Raw genomic sequence first — 19,271 nt, 5'->3', positions numbered from 1 at the left:
TTGCTTTAGGGGTTGATGTGGTGGGACACACGCAGGGAGGGGGTGGTCGGTAGTCCCAGACCATATGCCCCCGCAGCAGCTGAGGTTCAGCACCCGCAGCTGGCTTAGCCCTCGGGAAACGTGCTTGGGCGCCAAATCGGTGAGCTTCTGGCAGTCCGGCAGGATAAGTTGCTTCAGGCCCAGGCAGCCCTTGGCCACGCTGCGGGTCATGCCGGCCAGGTGGCCGATGCCCACGTCCGAGACATGCCGGCATGACTGCAGGTTGAGGCTCTTGATGCCGCGCAGCCCCCAGGCCACTAGCAGTAGGCCCGTGTTGGTGATGTTGCTGGTGTGTGGAAAGGAGCCTGCAGGTCCCGAGTACTGCTCACATCTGAGAGCTTGGCAGAGATTGGGCGAAGGTGATAAAGGACTAGATTATCACAGGCCCTTTCCATGCAGGGAGGATCAAACAGCCCGGAGCAGTCAGACCTCACTCTGAGCTGCCTGCAGACCGGTCCACAGCGGTGGGTGGTTAGTCCTAAGCACCGAGGCTCGTCAGTAGGCTGAACTAACCACAGCACTTAAGTGGTGCACTTACCAACCTTGGGCTAAGCCCGGGTGCACCCCCTTCGGTCACGTGAAAAGGGCGTCTCTCAGATGGACAGCAGCCTTGAGACAAGGGGTAAGGTTGTGCCAAGGGTAAACTTTTCGTAGGAGTGGCAGTTCTCGCTATACAGATGGGTCTTGAGCACAGATGGTTTCAGGAAGCAGCCGAGTTGTGGAAACTCGCAGAACTCTCTGTTCTGGGACGGGGTGAGTTCAGTGCAGCGGACGATGCAATTTTTCTTTTTTAGAGCCCGAGTTCCTGCTGGAGTAAAAGGTTCCTTATCTTCTTTATGGGGCCATATGTTGGCCCCATAAAGAATATAAGAAAGCTTTTATGCCAGCAGTAAGTCAAGGAGCCCTGTCTGAAAAGGATGTGGATTAGAGAGAAAGGAGAACGTCACTAGGACCTCTTCTCCAATGGCTGGCCCCCGTTTAGGAGGCCAGCCAATGGAGAAGAGGGGCGGGGCTTAACCCTCGCTAGTGAGGTACACTCTAAAACATAAAATCTCGCGAGCTAGACTGCACATGTGTGCAGTACGCCAGGCAACACCTGAAAAACGACCAGGGGGCTGATGAGGAGACTGCAGGCTCCCCCAGCAGGATACACTGCCAGGACTGCTGTAAAGGCTGTTGATCCCTCCAGAGAAGGTGCCATTGTACCGGCCGTCTTTATCTTGACGCTTGGTGAGTGTCAGCGAGCCCATCTCCTTCACACTCCCCAGTGCCTGCCCCTGCCTTAGTTCCACATGCATATTTATTTGCAATAGGACCATTCAGTGACTGTTACTCTGCGCTACCCACTTATTCACGAGCGTCATCAATCAAAAGGACGAGGAGGGTGCAGATTCCCCCTTTGAAATGTGGGAACATTGGCTTCTGAGCTCAAAGCACCCCTCTCCTCTTCTGCCAGCCCTCTCCCCCCCAACAATGTTTTGAATTTCTTAAGCCACTGCTCCCATTCCAGCTCCAAAAATATAACAGAAAAGAATGTGCATTAAGAGGAAAGAGAAGCCCAGTAAGCCGGCGGGCCCCTTAAACTGCAATATATCAAAATGAACCCGTCTTAAGTAAACTCGAAAAATAAGCATCGGCTTAATGTCGCAAAATCGCCATGTTTTTTTTTTAGTATTAGGAGTATATTCCAATCTACATTTCAACCAAAACAAGGTTATAAATAAAGATAATCGAAAGTTAGAAGCAAAATTTGGAATAACTCTTCTGAAACGCAACCAGTGGCGGATGTTTGCAAACATGCTTCCCTCTTTGACATTTGCCCCTCGCCCCTGCAGGTGTTGTCCGACTCAGCCAAACTCACTGCAATGTACTGTAATTCATTTTTAGACTTAAACTACTCAAACTGAACATGCTTTGAAAATGCAATAGATCTCGCCTTAGATTAAGTTAAAGCAATTTGCTTTGCTAATGGTATTGTATTCTACCTTTGCATTATTTAGTGTATATTTGTGATATGTGAACATATTTGCTCTCCCCCGCCCTTTCGTCAGCCTCATGCTATTGTATTCCTCACTATACGAAATTAACACACGTACTATTATTAAATTCATTCACCTACCAAATCTGAAACACTGCTCTTTTACTACTAAAACTATGCTTTAAACCACTACACAGCTAACAAAACAATTATAACTTCATACTACTACGACATATCACAAATATACACTAAATAATGCAACGCTAGAATACAATAAAATTAGCAAAGCAAATTGCTGTAACTTAATCAAAGGCACGACCTATTGCATTTTCGATGCTTGTTGTTTTTTATTTCAATCCTGCTGATGGACGCAACAGTGCTCAGGAGTGCGCAGGCAGCCACATGGGGTGCATGAGTGCATGCTGTTGACGTGTCAGCTGTCTGTCCAGACACCCACGGCATATTACTGCAACCCGCCGTAGAAAGCAGATCGTTGCCTCTCCTAGCAAGACCAGCGGTTAACTACGAAGACCGGCACTTTGAAATCCCTCGGAACACTCCAGGTTGTCCGGACTACCCCGAACGCCATTCAAGCGCGTGGGCTAGATTGAATCACAGAGCTCTGCTCTCTCAGAAGCATTGACCTTGGGTTGTGCCCGTTCCCCCGTATGCCTTTACCTATACGTGCTGCATTGCCTTTAACTAGGCTTTAATTGTTTACACCAGGCAAATGTAATGTTTCAGTCCTGATGATGATCCCAATTAACCTTGAGCAAGGGATCGAAACAGCGACTTTCTCTGGTGGTTTCACAACTCACCACTGTGTATAACGTTGTTGTGATTTCCACTTTGGCAATACTTACAATTGACACACTGATTTAAAAGTGACCAACTTTGCTCAGTCTTTGCCTGTAACCTTATAAATGTTGTATGTCCCTCCTTTTCCTAACTCCCTTTCCAAGTATGGTACAGGACTGTGCCCTACTGCAACTGATGTTGTTTTGATTTCTATGATTCCATTTTTTGAATAACTGCAAAATAAAAATCCTTGTCCGGCTGGACGTAGGAACTATATAGTAGCCCATTGTGTTCTATATGCTATTTCTTACTTATTTGTTTAAAATGCTATTGACCTCTGTTCTTTTAAATATATGATTGACACCTGTAGTCCTCAGCCATTAGTTAGGGTTCCCTTGTTTATTTGAAAAGCTGTCTGTCCAGTGGCATTTTGTGGCTCCCACCTTTCATCATCCTGGCATGCTCCTAATATTTGCAGCCATAATCCCTATTTTTCATCATCTGTCCCAGTAAATTTCAGCTAATTTAGCACATATCTGGGTTTTCAGAGAGGGTCAACTGAACACAGAGTCAATTCTTCATGTGTTCCAGGGCAGGATTAGTAAGCAGCCCTCATCAGAAAGCAATATAGCTGATACGGAAAATGATGTGCCTTTAAAAGTTTCATTTAATTACCCTTATTGTCTCGTTGTCCGTCTTTTCTATATGAGTGAGCGCTGTCAGCTGCATTCCTCTTTCTGTGACACCCTGTCCCCCGCAGTTCTTCCATAGATGAGAAATTGTAACTTCTACATCTCTGTCTGTAGAAAGTCTTGGATTTTGTTTTTCAAAACTAGGTCACGCTATCCTGGGGGCACCCTTCTCTAACAGTGAAAGGCGATGTTGCCCCGGTGACCGGGGATGCAGTTCTGGATAGCCAAAGTGCTGAGAGTGCGGTGGCAACAGCACAAACCCACAGCCTGTACATCGATACTCAATGGCTGCTATGTTTGCGTTTGACATATTATCAAGAAGGTGTCACTTTATAGCAGTTATATTGACACTACATCACTGAGTTTTAACATTAACAACCCTGTAGCTAAGAACATCAAACTATTACTAAATTAGACTTGGGAGAAGATGTGGGGTTAGGCTTAGTTTTAGGGTATTTGTTAGGGTAAGGATCAGAGCTAGGATTATAGTTAGAGCGTTATTTTAAAATGTTGTACAATTCTCTGGGATATGTGGAGCGCACAGGCTACTTTCTGAATCATTTTGGGACTCTTTTCAATCTCTAAATTCTGCCCCTTGGAGAGGCGCTCGCACTTCATCAAAGATTTACTTCAGCTCTTTAAAATCACTATGGCAACCTATGGGAGCTATAAATGCAAACTTGTCATTACTATGCTCTTTTCAGATATAAAGATGATGCAGGTAGTATTGGCAACAAGTGCTGCACATACTGTTGAGAGATTTAATTCAGGGGTAATGATGGAGGTAGAAAGTAGGGACATAGGAAACAGAGCAGCAGAGTCTGTTTTCAGTGCTTAATTTGAGCAAGTGGCTGAATATGGGCCCAGCGGCACGCATTTTTGGGGACCTGAACTTATCTTTTATCATGAGACTTTAATCAAGAACTAGAGAGCAAAAGGCAAAAAAAGCTAAACACGCATTTGCATAGCCAATAGGTCTCGCCTTTGGGACTTTGTGAGTGTTTAGCCAGAGCAATTGCCTTTGCCAAAGTCTTTAAAGCTATGTTGTAGAGCAATGTGGCTGCTGAGTAGCATGTTAATAAGTTAAAATAAAAAAAAATTATAAACATTTGTTACCTTACAAATATATAACCAAGAAGACTATATGTACAACTGAACAACTCCATTAAAAAAGAAATAACATAAAAAATGTCTCCTGGGGTGGACGAAATAAACAACGGGCTGGTGGAATTTGGGAAATAGTACCTGAATTACCACACGAGCAGTGGACAGATTTTAGATACCAAGGGCAAACTGAGGTGGTGCTGAGGTGATGGTGTGATGAAGCAGAGGTGATGCTGAGGTGGCGGTGCGCTGATGCGGAGGTGATGCTGAGGTGGTGATGTGCTGATGCAGAGGTGATGCTGAGGTAGTGGTGCGCTGATGCGGAGGATGTAGTGACCTGAGGTCAGGGGCACTAGGACACCACATTCACCACAAGAAACCACTGCGCCAACTTGTCCACGTGGAGCCAGGATCCCACCCTGGTCCGCCAATCGACAAGACGACGTTGTGAGCACAGAAGAAGACGAAAACCAAGAGCCCACTCTGGTCCGTCGAGCCCCAAACAAGAGAAGACGCGAAATCGGGAGCCCCCCCGGATTGCAACAGAAATAGAGCCAGGAGCCCACCCTGGTCCGTGTTCGCCATCCATGGCGACATCGGGAGCCCACCCCCTCCGCACCAAGGAGAGTGAGGTGAGGTAAGTGCAAATTAAGCGCCCTATCATTAAAAAAAGCCACCCGCTGACTAAACGAGAGCCTGAGCGTCCCGCGTTGGCATTCAACTGGAATTCTTGCGAGAGCTCGACGGCCATCTTGAAGTCAGGCCGCACAGCCAATCAAGAGCTGAGAAAGGGCTGGTGGCCATTTTGAAGTTAAGCAATGCAATAGATAGCCAATCTCGCTCACCGAAGTACCGAAGGCCATTTTAGAGTAAGGCTGGTCGGCGAATGAGAGGCTGAAGATGGCCATTTTCAAGACAGGCATTAGGAAAAAGCCAGGAAAAATTGTGAAAATAAAGAACTAAAGGAAAATTGCAGCAAGAATAGGAAAGAAGGCACACAGCATTACAAAGGAGGAAATACAATGGCCAATGAAAGGGACAAACCCAGCGCATAGGCAATATTTTGCAGACCGCTACTATTCAGCATATCTGAACCCCAGACTGGCATCAGGTGGCAATGCTGGATTCGGCAATTCAAGCACTACATGCACGCCACAGACATCACAGAGGCCAAACATGTTGACCTCTTCTTGAATCTCGCAGGAGATGAAGTAGAAGACCTGCTCACAACATTCCCTAGCAACAAAACAGCGACATACAAGGGACTGATACAGTGTCTCACAGAAAGTTCGACCCTCAAAGACACATCGATTTCCAGAGGTACACATTCAACACTGTGTGTCAATGAGCAGAGGAGTCGCTAGACGATTTCGCAACAAGACTGCGAAAGCTAGTAACGTATTGCAAGTTTGACAAGTTTGTCAATGAACAAGCGATACGACTGCGCATCATCGAAGGTTGCCAGTATGTGGAGTTCCGTGCACGTATTCTGAAGGAACCAACGACGCTGGAGAAAATACTGACAATGTCCCGAGCAACGACACACACCAAAGAGATGGAGCAGGGCAAAGATAGAAGGGCAGAACAAGCGAATCGCATAATGGGAAGCAGCAAGAAAAAGGACAGCACACCGCCAATGAAGAGACCGGAAAGAACTTGCTACTGGTGCGGCCTTGACTTCCCACACGTCAGTGCGTGCCCGGCAATGGGACAGAAATGCAGAAAGTGCAACAGAGACAATCTCTTTGCGAGTGCCTGCATGAGTAGATAGTTTAACAATGAGCGGGGAAGAACGGCAAGACCGCGAGCAGTAATGAGCAGGCATGCCAGGCACATCAATGGCAAATCGCAGCTCCTCAGGTGAATCGGGAGGAACAGACACGTTGGAAAGGGCAGAATGACTGTATTTGATGTCAGAGGCACCCAAGGAAGAACGAAGGCAAGAGCACATCAACGCTGTGGAGAAGCAACAAATAAAGAAAACAGCAACGGTGGAGATTGAAATAGGATGCCACAGCACACGCTTTGTGCTTGATAGTGGGGCCACGTGCAACATCATGTGCACTTCGGAGTACGAGATGATGAAGTTAAGACCGCTGCAATTACCATCAACCGTCAATGTTTTCACCAGGGGCTCGAAGAAGCCAGTGGAAAACATAGGGAAGTTCATAGAAACACTAACGTACAAGGACCGGTCATGCAGAGAAGAGATACATGTGCTACGGGGAGACATCCCGGCACCATACCTACTGAGCAATGTCACAATGCAGATAATGGCCTCCTGGCCATGACATACCACATGTCACAGAAACGAAACATTCTACAAGAACATCCAGCCATACTACAAGACCTAGAGAGGCTAAAAGGGAAACAAATAACATTGCACATCAACGAGGCAGTCAAACTTGTGGCATAGCATCACCGATGAGAGCCCATAGACCTAAAACCTCAGGTTGAAGAGGAAATACAGAGTCTGCTGGCACAGGACAACATTGAGCCTGCAGAAGGGCCGACTTCCTGGGTGTCTCCCATAGTGACTGATCCAAAAAAGAACACCTCAAGGATCCGCATATGCGTGGACATGAGGATACCAAACACAGCCATTGAAAGAGAACGACACCCTGGGCCACACCTTAATGACATAATGATCTGTCTCACTGAAGCATGCCGATTCTCGAAGCTAGACCTGTGCAAAGGGGACCGTCAACTGGACCTTGACAAGCAATCAAGATACATAACCACGTTCTCCACCCACATGGGCCTGTTATGCTACAAGAGACTGAATTTCGGCATATCATCAGCTGCAGAGATATTTCAGGAAACAATTAGGCAGGTAATCAGGCCGGTAAAGAACAGTTTAAACTACAGCGATGACATCCTGCTGTTTGGTCGGTCCGATGGAAGCACATGATAATGCCCTACGTGAAGTATGCCTGCAGCTGGAACAAGCAGGACTAACATTAAACGCTGACAAATGCAAGTTGGGAAAAAGTGAACTGGTGTTCTTTGGGCATATCTTCTCTAAAAAAGGAGTGAGGCCAGACCCCAGCAAGGTAGAGACATTAAAAAAGGCGAACCCTCCAATAAATGTTGCAGAGGTGAGGTTGTTTCTTGGTCTTGCTAGTTACTTTGCCTGCTACATAAAAGACTTCGCCACTGTGAGCACACCACTGCAGGACCTAACAAAGCAGGGTCAGAAGTTCATCTGGTCACAAGAGTGTGGCTGGGCATTTGAAGCCATCAGACAGGCTGTGATGGGCATAAGTCACCTTACCTACTTCGATCCGCTGCTATGCACCGAGCTGACTGTAGATGCCAGCCCGGTACGACTAGGGGCAATCTAAGCACAACACCTGACAGGGAGAGACTCGCCAAGAAAAATTGTTGCTTGTGCAAGCAAAAGTCTGTCTGACGTTTAAAGGGTATACTCCCAACCTGAAAAGGAGAGCTTAGCAGTGGCCTGGGCGTGTGAACACTATCCCATGTTCCTTTACGGAAAGCCATTTACCATCGTCACTGATCATCAGTCTCTGGTGCCAATATATGGCAATCCGAATGCAAAGATGCCACCTCGCATTGAGCGCTGGTGCATACAACTGATGGACTATGATTTCAAGATAGTGCACAAGCTGGGCAAAGAGCACAACCCGGCTGACTACATGTCTCAACACCCCTTACCAGAGGCACCAAAAAAGACCTAAATGGCAGAAGAATATCTCAACTTTGTACTAAGACAGAACATGCCGGCGCCGATAACACTGGCTGAACTAGAACAGGAGACAGAAAAGGACGACACAATGCAAGCGGTGAAAGCAACAACAAGACAGCAAAGATGAAGACACAACAACAACAATTGCGCAATGGGAGATGGAGTCAATAAGGAGGAAATGATAGCATTCAAAAAGATACACAACGAACTATCAGAGACTGAAAATAGCATACTAATGTGAGGAACAAGGATAGTAATGCCAAGAGGGTTATGTCAACGGACTGCCAGTTTGGCACACAAGGCACACAGAGGCATAGTTGGGACAAAGAAGATGCTACGGAAGAAGGTATGGTTCCCTGGTCTCGACAAAATGGTGAAAGACACCATTATGAGCTGTCACATCTGTCAAACAACAAGCCAGCCAGCGATGCCGGAACCACTACAAATGTCTGAACTTCCAAAGGCAGTATTGACAACGTTGGCGCCAGACTTCTCTGGGCCACTAGACACGGGCAACTATTTGCTCGTGATCATTGACGAATAGTCGAGGTTTCCCATAGTACTCCACGTCTCCTCGACATCATCCACTGCAACACTGCCGGTACTAGATTACATATTTGCAGCCTGGGGATCACCGGAGGCACTAAAGGCAGACAACGGTCCTCCATTTTCAGGGGAGGAGTTAAAAAAATTCATGAACTACCTAGGCATTCATCACACGAAGATAACGCCTCTGTGGCTAAAGCGAATGGTATGGTGGAGAGGTTCATGGGCAGCATCAAGAAAGCTGTCCAAAGGGCAAAGCTGGCATAGGTCTTTATAGAGCAGGTGCTCTGTCAAGTATCACAAGACTATAGAAACACGCCCCACAGATCCACAGGGAGGTGTCCAGCTGAGTTAGTGCTGGGAAGGACACGCAGAACATGGCTACCATAGTTAGGAGCAAAGAGGTCATCAGAACACAGCAGAATTGCCGTTAGGGACCCGGAGGCAAAATAAATGATGAAAACATACCCTGACACCAGGAGACATGCCACTACAGTGCATCTCAAGCATGGAGACCAAGTTATAGTGCATCAGCGGCAACAGAGAAAATCTGACAGTCCATTCTCCAAGGACCAGCTAATAGTAACAGAGGTCAAGGGGACAATGACCACGGCAAAGGCAGGCCCATACCGAATAACAAGAAACAGTTCTCACTTCAAAGGAGTGAAGACCATCAATGAAGACGGAGAGGATGCTGTGGCAGAGGACACAGAAGCATAAGAGCGAAACAGAGAAACAGACAAGGAAGGAAGTTTGATGGACAAGAGTGAAGGACAAGAAGAGGAATCACAAAAAGAAGAGGAAGAGACTTGTCCAAAAAGAGTGAGCAAAAGGACAAAGAGACTGGTTGAAGAAATGTAGCGATGGGATGACCACATGTCTCTCCATTCTTTCCATTTCCCATCTCTCTCTCTCTCTCTCTCTCAGTCTCTCTATCTTTCTCTTTTTTTCCCTATTGTTTCAAAACAATACACAAAGAACTCTCTCTCTCTATCTTCACATTCTTATGAGACAAGGGGGAGATGTAGTGACCTGAGGTCAGGGGCACTAGGACCCTGCACTCAGACCGAGGGGAGGGGATAGAGACCGACCACCACTTCCTGTGGCATTACACTGGATGAGGGCAGAGGGAACGGACATGCATGTGGGCATGAGGCAACCAAAGGAATAAATAATATTCTGAACCCTTACCTGTCTCAGCGTGGGTAATTAGCACGACACAACAGAGGTGATTCTGAGGTGGTGGTGTGCTGATGCAGAGGTGATGCTGAGGTGGTGGTGCGCTGATGCGGACGTGATGCTGAGGTGGTGGTGCGCTGATGCGGAGGTGATGCTGGGGTGGTGGTGAGCTGATGCAGAGGTGATGCTGAGGTGGTGGTGTGCTGATGCGGAGGTGATGCTGAGGTGGTGGTGCGCTGATGTGGAGGTGAAGCTGAGGTGGTGGTGCGCTGATGCGGAGATGATGCCGAGGTGGTGGTGCGCTGATGCGGATGTGATGCTGAGGTGGTGGTGCACTGATGCTGAGGTGGTTACGAGGTGGTGGTGCGCTGATGCGGAGGTGATGCTGTGGTGGTGGTGCACTGATGCGGAGGTGATGCTAAGATGGTGGTGTGCTGATGCGGCGGTGATGCTGAGGTGGTGATGGGCTGATGCGGAGGCGATGCTGAGGTGGTGGTGCACTGATCTGGAGGTGATGCTGAGGCGGTGGTGCGCTGATGCGGAGGTGATGCTGATGTGGTGGTGCGCTGAGGTGGAGGTGATGCTGAGGTTGTGGTGCACTGATGGGGACGTGATGCTGAGGTACTGGTGCGCTGATGCAGAGGTGATGCTGAGGTGGTGGTGCACTGATGTGGAGGTGATGCTGAGGTGGTGGTGTGCTGATGCAGAGGTGATGCTGAGGTGGTGTTTTGCTGATGCGGAGGTGATGCTGAGGTGGTGATGCACTGATGTGCAGATGATGCTGAGGTGGTGGTGCGCTGATGCAGAGGTGATGCTAAGGTGGCAGTGCGCTGATGCAGAGGTGGTGGTGCAGGTGTTGGTGTTGTGCTGATGCAGGTGTGATGCTGAGGTGATAGTGCGCTTTGCAGAGGTGATGCTGAAATGGTGGTGCGCTGATGCAGAGGTGATGCTGAGGTAGTGGTGTGCTGATGAGGAGGTGATGCTGAGGTGGTGGTGTGCTAATGCAGAATTGATGCTGAGATGGTGGTGTGCTGATGCAGAGATGATGCTTCATGATACTTAGGTGGAGCTGAGTCATGCTGTGGTACTGAGTCATCCTGAATTCGTGGTGCTCCACTAGTGCTCAGGTGTATGTATGTATGTATGCATTGGTACTCTTTTATAGCGCATGTCTGTCACCCAACGGGTATCCTGGCGCTTTGACTAGAAGGAACCTTCTTTGCACCATGCTGACTTACAAGAACTAAAGTGGTCCAACCCTAGGAAAGAGATGTGTTTTTAAATTTTTCTTAAAAGAATTGAAATCATTCATGCTTCTCAGTCCTAGCGGAAGAGTGTTCCATAGCCTGGCTGCCGTAAAGCTGAGAGATCGGCCGCCCAGCCGCGATCTCAGAACTTTAGGCACCACAGCAAGGTAATCAGAAGCCGAACGAAGGGATCTGGACGGAGTGTACCAATGGAACATATTCTGTAGTGGCACTGGGCCTTGTCCATGAAGGGCCCTGAACACAATACATAAAGATTTAAAATCAATCCGCTGAAGGACCGGTAACCAGTGAAGGTCCCTTAGTGCCTGAGATGAGGAGTCAAGGCGGCGACGAGCAAGCGCTAATTTGGCTGCAAGATTCTGCACCCGTTGCAGTTTTTCTATCAGAGCAGATGGTGCTCCGAGAAATAGAGCATTACAGTAGTCCAAGCGACTTACAATAATGCTCCTCACCACCTCTGGCCTGCTGTCCATGGGAAGCATCGGAAGGACCTTTCTCAGCATGCGAAGCAGTCCCATACAAGTGCTCACTGTTTTATTGACGGCTGCATCCAGTTGGAGGTTGGACCCAAACATCACTCCCAGATTACGGACCGAGGTGGCAGACACAGTCGTACTCTGGAAGGAAGGCGGCCAAAAGTCCGGCGGGAGAGGTCAAGGGACGCGATCAGTAGTGCAGTGTAAGACTTCTGTCTTAGAGCTGTTAAACTGCAGCGAATTCTGATTCAGCCAGTCCGCAGTTGCGAGCATACAACGGTGGAAGGTATCTAACGCCACTGCTTCCTTGCCCTCAAGCGAGAAGACAAATTGAGTGTCATCCGCGGAATTCGTCACCGCTATGCCGAAAGATCTAATCAACGCAACCAGGGGCTGCAGGTACAGGTTAAAGAGGATAGGGCTGATGGCCGATCCTTGTGGAACACTTTGCTCCACTCTTCTGATGTTAGATTTGAAAGGTGGCAATGACACTACCTAATGGCGATTTCCAAGTTATGATGTCAGCCGCTTCAGGGCATGGCCTGTCACCCCTACTTCCTCTAATCTTTTAATCAGAATTGCATGACTGACTGTGTCGAACACTGCCGACATATCGAGCAGCACTAAAAAGGCTGCTCTTCCATGGTCGGCTCGCGTCCTGAGGTCGTCTAGCACAGACACCAACGCTGATTCCGTCCCGTGGGCCGGTCTAAACCCGAATTGAACCTCATCCAAGTAGGACCCGGTCTCCAAGTACTTAGACCTGTGGTTCCCAAACTGTGCGCCGCGGCGCCCCGGTGCGCCGTAATGAGGTGCCAGGGGCGCCGTGCACACTATCTGTAATTTTAGCCATCACAGGGAGCAGCGTGCTCCCCTGTAAGAGGCCTCACCCCTGCTGCTGGAGGCGCCTCGCACTCCTCCAGGAGCACGAGCAGCCCCTCCCGCCCATTGTCATTCAGTATGCCGCTGATTGCCACTTACTGAATGACAATGGGGCAGTCTGGGGGTGTGACACCATGTGGCGGCCTCCTCCTGCCTCAGGGTACAGAAGAGCATTCTGTAGATAAAAAGTAAAACGCCCCGCTGCAACGTTAGAAAACACTTTATTCAAAGAAGCCTATAAAATAAGTTTAAAAGAACACCGTCCTGTCATTTTAGAACTGAAGTATTTTCAATATTGTATTCAACAAAGCCATGGTTGCTCCTTTTTTTTTTTAAGGAACTAGCAACCATTGACAAAGCCACTAGTCCTGGCTTGTTGGGGTGTAATGATACTTGCTGTATTACATATCTGGATGCCATGACAGAGACAACATAATACCAGTGAGGCAGAACACTATGCTAAGCGCATATTTTTAGCCTAGGTGTTTTAAGCTGCGCTCTTAATTACGTCAACCCCTTTGAAGAGACCCCCCCAGTTTTTTTACACTGCTTTAAGCCCTGGAAACAACACCATGTTACAGTAACCTCACATCCTGGCACTGTGCATCATGCATGACTTCTACGTGTTCAGTCTGCCTATGTGCAGGGGCATAGAGAACTCTCCACCAGCCCACCCCTTGCTGTAGTTCATTCTTGATGGGACTCTTCTGCCTGCCACTCTGCAAACAAAGGCTCCACTCATAATGTGAAAAGGTGGGTGAGTAAATAAGTGAAGGAATGTCTGAATGGCTGGATGGATTACTGAAAGGATGAATGCATGAATGAAAAGGGGAATGGATAGATAATGAAAGAAAGGATGGACGGATGAGTGAATGAATGGTAGTATGGATGAGAGAAAATGTAAATAGATGGATGCATGGGTGGAAGGGTAGATGTATGGGTGGAAGGGTAGATCTATGGGTGGAAGGGTAGATGGATGGGTAAAAGTGTGGATGGGTGTGTGAAAGGATGGATGGATGAGTGAAAGGGCAGCTGATGGGCGAGTGAATTGGTGGATGGGTGTGTGAAAGGATAGATGGGTGGATGAATGAAAGGGTAGATGATGGGCAAGTGAATGGGTGGATGGATGAATTGATAAGTGAAATGGTGAATGGATGGATGAGTGAAAGGGTGGATGTAAGGATTGATGAGTTAGTGAAAGGGGGTAGATGGACAAAAGGATGGATAGATGAGTGAAGTGAAAGGGTGGATGGATGAGAGAACGGATGGCTGGATGAGTGAACGGATGGTTGGATGAGTGAAAGAATGGAGGAGTAATAGGATCAATAGATGGATTCATGAATGGATGAGTAAATGGGTGGGTGGATGGATGGACAAGTGAAAGGGGGATGGAGAGAGAAAGGGAGGATGAATGACTGAAAGGGTGAATGGGTGGAAGGATAAATGACTTGGTGAATGGATGAGTAAGTGCATGGGTGGATGGATGAGTAAGTGAATGGATGGCTGGGTGGAAGAGTGGATGCATGGATGATTGTACAGATGGATGGGGTGAAAGGGTGGGTAGATGAATAATGGATGAGTGAAAGGGTGGATGGAGGGATGGATGAGTGAAATGATGGACGGAAGGATATATGGTGGATAGGTGTGCAAATGGTTGAATATGTTTGGATATAGATGGGCACACAGATGGAAGGACAGACCTTTTTAGTGTAAAAATAAGGCTGGGGATACTGATTATGACAGACCAAACTCAATGTTCCATTTTCTCAGAGCGGGTCTCAGTACCAAAAGGTACTGAAAGCAGCAGCTGGCAGAAATAAGGGTTTGGACCAGGTACTCTGTTGGGGAAAAAAACGATGGATTGGGATGCAGCCAGTGGATGAGAATAATAATTCAAGCATTCCAACCAATATAATACCTTCATTGCGTCCCAAATACTTTAAGGAAGATAACAGGAGGTACACACCACCCACCCACCGGTAAAAAAATGGTGGGGAGCCACGGCCAACTGCCGATTAGGTCAGGGGAGCCGCAGGTCAAAAAAGTTTGGGAACCACTGACTTAGACAGATGTTTTGTGACCCACTTTTCCAGAATCTTTATTGGAAACGGGAGCAGGGAGATAGGTCGATAATTCGCTGGGCAAGCCGGGTCCAAGGTGTCCTTTTTAAGAAGAGGGGATACCACGGCTAATTTCCAGCAATCTGGTACCCGTGCTGAAACCAGAGACTGATCACAGATGGCAAACAGCGGGGGGAAAAGTTCCTCCCGGAACAGCTTCCAGTGTTTATGTGGAAGCGGGTCCAAGGGTGATCCTGACGACACGCTGTGAGCCAAGGAACAAAATTCCTCAAAGGTTGGAGAAGGAAAACAGTCCAACCTGGCAGAGCTGGGGGTTATTTCTATAGTAGGCCCGGGGTGCGTTTCGTTACATCCTTGAGGATTACCGATGGATGTAGCGCCAAGATTGCGATTTTGTCCTCAAAGGCCTGTGTCAGTGAATCGCACAGAGACTGAGATGCGGAGATAGCATTAGCCGCACTAGCAGGGCATGGCAGGTCCTTCACAATCTTAAACAAGGTCTGTGATTTGTTTACTGCCACCCGCAAAGACTCTTCCAAAAACCTGGCCTTCGCACATTTAATCTGTGCTTTATAGATGGACAGGGTCTGTTTGTAGAGAGCCCGATCGGAGTCCAGGTAGTTCCTTCTCCAAGTAAGCTCGGCCCGCTTACATTAGAGTTTAAGTTGAAGCAACTCGTCGGAAAACCATGGCATAGCCGGGGTAGGCCTGTTTCTGATTTTCCGTAAAGGGGCCAAGGAGTCTAGGGAGGACACAATCCATTGGTTAAGCCTTTCGTAGCTCAAGTCTACGTTTTCCTCTAAGGTGAAACCCTCTGAGAGTAGTGAAGGTAGAGGGGACTGACTCAAGAGTTTTGACCATTGCCTGGTACTTTTAACACCACCTGAATTCCTATTTCTCCCCTGCCCCACCTTGGGCGTAAGAGAGAAATGCACCAGCGCATGGTCTGTCCAGCACTGGGGCAGGATGTTCCGTACAGTTACGTACTCTGGATCTGCGAAAACTAGGTCCAGTATGTGGCCCTTTAAATGGGTATGGGTGAGGACCAACTGCTGCAGCTGAATACTCAGGCAGGTCTGGGTCAGGTCTGTGAGCGCTGTATCTCCGGAACCGCCTAACCAGAGATTGAAATCTCCTAGTACCATTAACCTTGAGTGCGAGGTGGATAAATCAAGGATTAGCTCAATCAGCCCTGTCACGGCCGAAAAAGGGCTGGATGGAGGTCTATAGCAGAGCAGACCGGTAAATAGAGCACCCCCCTGCCCATTCAGAGAGAAGGCTAGTAGTTCACAACCAGGGATGGTCTTGATGTCAATCAGGGATAGATCTATTGACTCTCTGAAAATTAAGCCCAGTCCTCCCCCTCTAGCACCAATCCGAGGGATGTGCCTGATTTTATATCCAGAGGGGTAGGCTAAGCCCAGCTCCACTGCACAGTCCGTGCTTGTCCATGTCTCTGTCATGAGTAGAATATCTAACTCATGGCAGTCAATTATGAAGGCAATATCTCCGTGATGTAAACACAGTGACCTCACTTCAGAAGGCCGCAGTTAAAAGAGTCTGTCTGCTTCCCCGATGCCACTGCTAGTCCCCTTAGCGAGGAACTGGTGTTATTGCATAGGAGTTCATCTCGAGTGTAGGTGATAGTCTCCTGAGATGGTAATCTAGGGGGACCGGCCCCCGGCGCGTCCGTTGCGCGAACGGGCGCAAACGGGCTTACCTCTGGCGCACCTCCAGCGCCCCCACGGCGCACCCGCTGCGCGCCGTCGCTGCGCGCCTGTCTAGTAGCCATCTTAAAAAAGCCAAGGCTAAAAGATTACGTGGGTTCCGGCAGGGCGAGTGGCTCTCCCTCACCCAAGATGGCGCTCCGTGAGGAAATCCTTCTCCCCAATCCAGGATGGCGCTCTGAACCGGCAAAATGATTGCACAGTGCCCCCGAGTCCCTTCTACCCCACGAAGTGTGGGTGTGCAGGAATTAAATGCGGGTAAGAGCTCCCTGTAATTCCCTCTAAGCGGCGCAAGCAAAAGAAATGTAGAAATGAGCGGGCGCTCGGCGCAAAGCAAAGGAATAACAATTTTAAAATATTAAAATGCAAGAAGAGCGTTTTACACGCAGCGCGAGTGCTGGAAGCTTGTAGTCTGCCTGAGCGAGGTAGGAGGTCCTACTTTTATTACTTCCTCCTCCAATGCGTGGGTCCTGGCTGGCAGGGCGAGTGGCTCTCCCTCACCCAAGATTGCGCTCCGTGAGGAAATCCTTCTCCCCAATCCAAGATGGCGCTCTGAAACCGGCGCAATGGTACTGATTAGTGCTGAGTTGGTACTGTGCTCATGCAGAAGTGATGCTGCGTTAGTGCTAAATTGCTACTGAGGTGGGGCTGTGCTTGTGGTGGTGTTGCACTGCTGCTAAGGTGGTGCTGAGTGGGTGTGTGCTGGTGCTGAGGTGGTGTGCTCTGAGATGGAGGTGCAACAGTTGTGCGAGGTGGTGCTGGGGTGGTACTGAAAGCACAAATAAATGGAATCCCTGTTATACATTTGATCTGCATGGAATAAAACTAATGCAAACTACAGTTGAATGTGCAGTAGAACTTAAAGGCTAAAGAAGTGAAAATTACCCTGCAACTTCTAGTAACTGTACAAATCCAGTGGGAAGTCAAAAAATGCAATAGCCCATATTTCCATAGCGGGCAAAAGAAAATATAGTTGTGAAAAACAGTATTGTTTTGTAGCAATTACTGTGTCCACTAGAAACGGATAGGCAAATGACACACTTATTAGTTCTGAGGTGGTGGTGTAATGATGCAGAGGTGATGCTGAGGTGGTGGTGTGCTGGTGTGGAGGTGATGCTGAGGTGGTTGTGCGCTGATGCGGAGGTGATGCTGAGGTGCTGAGGTGGTGGTGTGCTGATGCGGAGGTGATGCTGGGGTGGTGGTGCGCTGATGCGGAGGTGATGCTGGGGTGGTGGTGCGCTCATGCAGAGGTGATGCTGAGGTGGTGGTGTGCTGATGCGGAGGTGATGCTGAGGTGCTGGTACCCTGATGTGGAGGTGATGCTGAGGTGGTGGTGCGCTGATGCGGAGATCATGCTGAGGTGGTAGTGCGCTGATGCAGAGATGATGCTGAGGCGGTGGTGCACTAATGCTGAGGTGGTTATGAGGTGGTGGTGCGCTGATGCGGAGGTGATGCTGTGGTAGTGGTGCACTGATGCAGAGGTGATGCTGAGGTGGTGGTGTGCTGATGCAGAAGCGGTGCTGAGGTGGTGATGGGCTGATGCAGAGGTGATGCTGAGGTGGTGGTGCGTTGATCCGAAGGTGATGCTGAGGCTGTGGTGCGCTGATGTGGAGGTGATGCTGATGTGGTGGTGCGCTGATGCGGAGGTGATGCTGAAGTGGTGGTGCACTGATACGGAGCTGATGCTGAGGTGGTGTTGCACTGATGCGAGGTGATGCTGAGGTACTGGTGCGCTGATGCAGAGGGGATGCTGAGGTGGTGGTGCGCTGATGTGGAGGTGATGCTGAGATGGTGGTGTGCTGATGCATAGGTGATGCTGAGGTGGTGTTGCGCTGATGCGGAGGTGATGCTGAGATGGTGATGCACTGATGCAGAGGTGATGCTGAGGTGGTGGTGCGCTGATGCAGAGGTGATGCTGAGGTGGCAGTGCGCTGATGCAGAGGTGATGCTGAGGTGGTGGTGTGCTGATGCAGACGTGAATCTGAGGTGGCGGTGCCCTTTGCAAAGGTGATGCTGAGGTGGTGGTGCAGTGATGCTGAGGTAGTGGTGTGCTGATGCGGAGGTGATGCTGAGGTGGTGGTGTGCTGATCCAGAATTGAAGCTGAGGTGGTGGTGTGCTAATGCGGAGATGATGCTTGATGATACTTAGTTGGAGCTGAGTCATGCTGTGGTACTAAGTCATGCTGAGGCAGTGGCGCTCCACTAGTGCTCAGGTGGTACTGAGTAATACTGAGTTGGTGCTGTGCTCATCCTGAAGTGCTACTGTGTTAGTGCTGAATTGCTACTGAGGTGGGCTGTGCTTGTGGTGGTGTTGCACTGGTGCTAAGGTGGTGCTGAGTGGGTGTGTGCTGGTGCTGAGGTGGTGTGTGCTGAGGTGGTGGTGCAGCAGTGGTGCGATGTGGTGCTGTCCATTAACTGCTGTTTCTGCATTTGTCACCCCGAGTGGGATGGGTATGCTCAGACGTGAGTCCCATGCTCTGCACACCACTGGAGTCAAGCTATCCTGGCTGAAGACGGCTGATAGCCAGAAACCGGTCCTAGGATGCTTGATTCCGGTCCAGGAAAGACATGGCTTGGCAGTTCGGGCTGGACTGTTCCCATGAGGCACAGGGTCAAGGCTGATTTGCATATGGCCATGTCTGAACTGGGGTGGTGTGGAGTGCAAATAAACGATGGATTTAGGCCCAGATTTCTGTACTGGGGTGAATGTATGACATTGTTCTGCATTCTGTCCATCAACTGTTGTTTGTGCATGGGTGGTACTGAAAGCACAAATAAATAGAATCCCAGTT

This window comes from Lissotriton vulgaris, chromosome 7, assembly GCF_964263255.1.
Source record: "Lissotriton vulgaris chromosome 7, aLisVul1.2, whole genome shotgun sequence".
NCBI classification, from domain to species: Eukaryota; Metazoa; Chordata; class Amphibia; order Caudata; family Salamandridae; genus Lissotriton; species Lissotriton vulgaris.
This window is presented reverse-complemented; position numbering follows the sequence as displayed.